Raw genomic sequence first — 6030 nt, 5'->3', positions numbered from 1 at the left:
TCTGCTAAAGATGGCTGATCCCTCTCCGGAGGGGTGGGAATGGGGAGCTCAGGGCAATGTGGTACCAGGGCGATGGAAGAAGGAATGTCTGGATACATGACAGGAGGTGCTTGCTTGCCACTTCGACATTTGGAAGGGTCCACCATGCAGAAGTAGCAGTTGCTGGAGTGGTCAGTTGGTTCCCGCCAAATTCTTGGGATAGCAAACTTCATCGCTATTTCTTATCCCCTGTACCAGCCTTCAAAAGTTTTCTTACAATGTTCGCATGTGAATGGCCATGGCTTGTGTTTGATCCCCGACAGGCATCCTGAAGTATGATGTAAGCCTCACACATCTTAACAGAGGCTTTCACTGAGTACTTTTTCGCTCTTGTATTGATAAATTGTCCACAAATGTCAATAGAGTTGCAGATCCACTGAGACTCACGTCCACTGAGACGCAGGAAGTGACATCACGTCCACTGACACGCAGGAAGTGACATCACTAATCCACTGAGACGCAGCCATAGATATCTTCTATGATACATCCTACTTTTAGTTCATTTAAAAATGGTTCGCAGTTATCACTTGTTTGTATGCATATACAGTCGTCCCTCGCCACTTCGCGCTTCGACTTTCGGGGCTTCACTCCATCGCGGTTTTTTGTCTATTGATTAAAAAGTTGATCGAGACAATGAAAATGATACATCGCTACAAACCGGAAGCATCTTTGCTCTTCGTAATTAGATGTATAATAATAACAATTATAATGTCTAATATTTATTTTCTATTATTTTTTCTAATTTTTTGGGTAATACGAGTGTAATTTTCATGACCTACCTGTCCGATCCTCTTGTGTGCCACGCCCCCTTATTAACCACATATGCAACCCTGATTGTGACCAGTTGTTTTCTGTCAATTTGATTCTGTTTCTGTCAGTGTCTATAACCCCAGGTCTGTCGTTGACGTTTTGATGTTACATGTTCCTGTCCTGCATGTGGAGTGATTCCAAATAAACCCTTCAATCCTGACTCCTCGTGTCCCCGTTCCTGCTTCCCTGTCCAGCAGTGTTAATTTTGACAGCAGATTTCAATTTAGTTTTAGTCATAGTCTTTTGACTAAAATGCAATTTTAGTTTTAGTCATATTTTAGTCATCTGTTTTGTTTTAGTTTTAGTCTAGTTTTAGTCGACTAAAAAGCATAAGATTTTAGTCGACTAAATCTACTGTAGATTTAGTTGACTAAAATATATTGGGTTTAATTTAAATGTATTTTAGTTAAACCGTGGTAATATACAAAATATTCTAACTTAAAATTAAATAAAGCCAAGTCTCATTAAATATGTGGAATATCGTCTTTCCATAAAAACCAAAAATTAGATATGCATTGTTTAGAACTTGCATATGACATTCTTCATTCTGTAAAGCAAAAGTGCAACTCCAAATTATTTAAAAGAAAAACTGTATTTGGCAGTAATGCCATTGCAAATACTGCATGACCTGAAAAAATTACCTTGCAGATGTCGCTTTAGATTTGTTGTATTTTTACCAGCGATTTCCGCTCCACACGGTTTACACAAGGTCTTGTTTGTCTTGACATCAAACGTGAAATTATTCCATATATCTTCTCTTCTTTTTCTCCCAGCCATTGCCATGTCATTTTAGTTTAAGTCAGACAGACACCCACCAATGTATGCAAGATGTACTGTCGCATCTCGCGTCGCAAGGTGAATCAGTATCTTAGTTTTCCAAATGTGCGTGTTCATCTCACCGCGCCACGCACCAAGATTAATTCTGATTGGATCATTTCCAAAAACGTCCCTCACTCACATTTTCGTCTCGTTTTTATTAGTTAACGAAAATGTCAATATATTTTTATTATAGTTTTCGTCATCATCACTTAATTTTTATTTAGTTATCGTCTCGTTTTCGTCAGTGAAAATTTGTCGTTGACGAAAATTATAACGAAAATATTTCGTCAACGAAATTATCACTGCTGTCCAGCAGTCATAAACTATTGGTGACTAAAGGATGTTATTCCATGTCTAGAGGGCTCTAATAATGTTAAAAACCGTATTTAGAAGGTCGTAAACAGCTTTCCAATGCTCATACTACGAAAATATTCGATTTCTAAAGAATCCTATTTCACAGATTTCGCCTATTGCGGGTTATTTTTAGAACGTAACTCCCGCGATTAACGAGGGACCACTGTATTACTAAATCATAGATTATTTAAAAAATAGTTTGTGCTTATCACATTTGAATTATACATTTATAAAAGTAGTTTGTACGTATAATTAAGAATTGCATAACTTATAATTTGATAAGTACACAATTTTATTAAATTTTATCACCTGTAGTCCTGATTGTGACTGTCAATGGTGACCAGATTTTTTCCCCCCTCAGAGTATTATATTGAAGCCTTAAAGACTGCAGAATTATGCTTCTCGCAGAGCTTTACTCCATACTTCTGTTATTCAAAGATAATGTACGTCCTACATAAATAAATCACTATACATAGATCATTTGGCAAACATTTTTTGTAGTGTATTGATATATAAATTTGAACAAACGTGCAACAAAAAAAAAAAGTATATGGAACAGAATAAAAAGAATACAAATTTTTCCTTATGTAAACATGGCATGAATTTTAAGACCCATCCTATCAACGCAATTGAAGAGCAAGGTTTCTATGTCCTCCTTATTATTAAAAATAAACATGAATGGGTCATTCCTGTTGTCACTTTGACCCTCCAAGACCTCTTGCGAATCCAGCACACGGCACTGCAGAGGTCCCTCATGATGCGCGACTCCTATATGACATTGGAAGTGAATATCAGGGATCGAATAAGTTAATCAGGTGCAGCTGGTAATCAACAGGAAACCACTTAAGAAAAATGAGGGACACACACACACACACACTCACACCACTATTACACTTTGTAGAGCAGTCTCACCCTCGAGAGAGGCTCCAAGTTTGCTTTCAGCAGGTGTGAAGCTTCCTCAGTCTATGTCTGAGTAGTACAAGTACACATCATTTACACTACCAAGACATAATGTTTCAATATCTCAATGTATCAATGGTGTTATTAATACCTATATATGCAAAACCTCTCCATTAGCTGAATGCACTACCACTGATGAATTAATGGAATATCACCTTAAAAAACCTCCCTGCTGAGCTTTACCCGGTATTCTATATCTGACAAACCTCCTTCACTGCAAAGAAAGGGCACGTGATTCTGCATCTGAATGCATCTCAATGTAAAACACGATGCTTTCCATACATACTTTTCCAGACCACTGTTAGGCACCACCATTTCCTTATCCTTTGCATGTTAGACTGAATATAAAAAGACAAAAACCATGCATTCAGAATGTTAGAAAGGGCACCTTTTTCTCGTATAGATAACTATGCAACATTCTACAGCGTCGCAAAGAATATCTTCTTAATGACGTACTTACAGCAGTAAAGTGGAATGGTTCCCCCAAGGCCATACAGAGTGCATACTGACAAAAGGGAGGGGAGGGGGGGTAAAAACATCAATTGAAAGTATATCACAAGTGTTACACCCGACAATTCAAGGTGGTCCTTCTTACCATCAACATGAACACACCACAGTCCACAGATCCAATCTGTTTCGGAACATCCTGCAAAATACAATGCATGATACTAAGGACAGTTGTTTCCAATAGAAATGTAGCAATAGAAAATGCTGAAATCCACTTTACCATGTTTTTCAGTAGCTTCCAGTCTCCTGTGGCAATTTGGTTTGCCAGTTTGTTACAATTAGAAATTTGGAATTGTCAGCGGCATTATGACTACAGCTTATCATGCAAGCAAGATTAAAACTTTATGCAAGAATTAATGGACACACGGAACACCTTCTGTCACATGTATATGCATACACACACACACACACACACACACACACACACAGTCCTGGTCTGCAATCGCAGAAAAATGTTCCACACTGACTTAACTATGGTAGTACACCAAGTTTCTCTGGTATTGTGTCGGTCCAATTATTCACCGTTTATGAATGGCATGAACCAATGTGGAACATTTAGTATCAATATGGCAAAGGAAGCGAAATACTGATGCGCAAATGCGCAGGAACTTTGCAGTTGAACAACCTGTATAAATCGACATAACCCATGAAGGTTTGTCGAGTCAAAAAAGCGAATGAATCCTGCTTGGGATTCATCCCAAGCAGCGATTCATTTATTGTGTGATTCATTTATTATGAATTCTGTTGAAGGAATTTAATAAATGAATACACCGTCAGTTTGACAGACTTTTATACAACACAACTTACAAAAAGTTGCGGGTCGGTCTTAAATAATGCGATCAAATTAACACTGTTATGAGAACATATCTACTTCATTCACCAGAGTTTAGGAAAATCTACTTAGGTTAATATGATTTTATAAACCAAAAATTTCTACAGATGACATACCTTGGAATGAAATTCCGGTCTTTGCGTGTGAATGTAAATGCTCCTGCTCGCAGTAACGTTGTCAGTTTAAACATCGTTACTGGACATAAAGGGCAATGGAAACTATTGCAACAGTTAGCACATCTTGCTAACTGAGGCACGGCATTCCTTCGCCAAACTGACCTGTGCATCTGTTGGTCAAAATGAAAAACAAAACACCGTGAGAACGATTGTGTATGCATTTATGGGCTTTTGAAGGAGTGTGATTACTTGAATACAATTCAGCAACACAGCGATTTGAGTCAGGCTAACTTACATTTACTGTATATATGACTTTGAGTGGCATGAAAACACCATTCAACTGATCAGAGTAAGCCGCACATGAATATAAGTTAAACTATTAAGTAAAAGTAGCAACAACCTAAGCACGGACTGTGTTTTATAGCAGCCAAACAATAGCTAACAAAAAAACCATTCCAACAGTTGTAAACATAATGAACAAAAACCATTCCACTTCTAAACATAGCAAACAAAGAAGTTCCCATCCTTTCTGAAGAACTAATAACTGAACATATTTAAACAACTAAAACTGTACTTACCGTTCAACTTTCCTTCGCCAATGTCTTGCTAAACAAAGGACGCGTTGCTACCGCTCGTGAGTAAAGTATCCAACAAACTTTATGCGTGACGTCATTTCCGGGCGCTCAGTGGACTTCCTGCGTCTCAGTGGACGTGAGCCTCAGTGGACGTCTGCAGCCAGACCCTTCTCACAAATGTAGCAAAATGCATCTGCTGGGTGCAAGCAACCTCTTGATGCCATCCAAAATAATATTGGTATTCACTATTCTGTAACCTTGCAATATTATAAACTGAAATGTTTGTTTCAGGTACCCACACTTTTATCCTTCTATTGATGCTACTGGACAGTCTCAGAAAATTCTAGAAAGTTTAAAAAACTTCCAGAAAGTTATAGTAAATTCTGACCAATTGTAGACTGTATTGGACAGTTCTCAAAGCTCTAGAACAGGGTTATTCAACTCACGGTCCTCGAGGTCTGAGCACAAGCAAATGTACTATCTAGAAAGTTTGGATTTTGCTCTGATGATGTAAAACTGAACTTGTTTCGATCATATTGTACCTCACTGTACACAGCTCACTTATGGTGGAATTATCAAAAAGCCAGCCTTCAGAGATTACAAGTGGCTTATAACGATGCTCTAAGACTTTTGCTAAAGAAGCCCAGATGGACACGTGCAAGTGAATTGTTTGTGTCAGCTGGTGTCAGCACGTTGAAGGCTGTTTTAAGGAACTTTATGTATTCATTTATCTGTCGACTGAATAAGTCTGATAATAGTGTAATTTTATTATTGACTAATAGTGAATATAGTGCTATACAGTACACCTCTGAACTTTAGAAACATTGGTTTGACTGTCTTTTGAAACATTAGGGGTATTTTATTGTCTTGTTGATGTGTCTATTTCTGTCTGAATGATTTTTTTTTTATGAACCATGAGTCTGCAAATAAATGAATAAATATTCAAATATTCAAAATAAACCTCCACCAGTCTTAATCATGCAAGCTCCCTCAGCGTCAGCTCCCCTGCCGCTCTCCT

At 37.8% G+C, this 6030-nt stretch overlaps 1 long non-coding RNA gene across 1 annotated transcript; it reads right to left on the bottom strand.

Moving 5' to 3' along the window:
* Positions 1-2530: 2530 nt before the first annotated feature.
* Positions 2531-5098, bottom strand: LOC111857435 (uncharacterized). Its single transcript, XR_011982354.1, has 6 exons — positions 5016-5098; positions 4438-4607; positions 3578-3628; positions 3443-3487; positions 2935-3320; positions 2531-2790 (listed from the first exon to the last, which is right to left on the bottom strand). It is a non-coding gene; the product is annotated as an uncharacterized lncRNA (long non-coding RNA).
* Positions 5099-6030: the final 932 nt, after the last annotated feature.

Source organism: Paramormyrops kingsleyae, chromosome 13, assembly GCF_048594095.1.
Source record: "Paramormyrops kingsleyae isolate MSU_618 chromosome 13, PKINGS_0.4, whole genome shotgun sequence".
In the NCBI taxonomy this organism is placed as follows: domain Eukaryota; kingdom Metazoa; phylum Chordata; class Actinopteri; order Osteoglossiformes; family Mormyridae; genus Paramormyrops; species Paramormyrops kingsleyae.
Note: the sequence above shows the minus strand (reverse complement) of the source record. Positions and strands in the feature narration are given on the sequence as shown.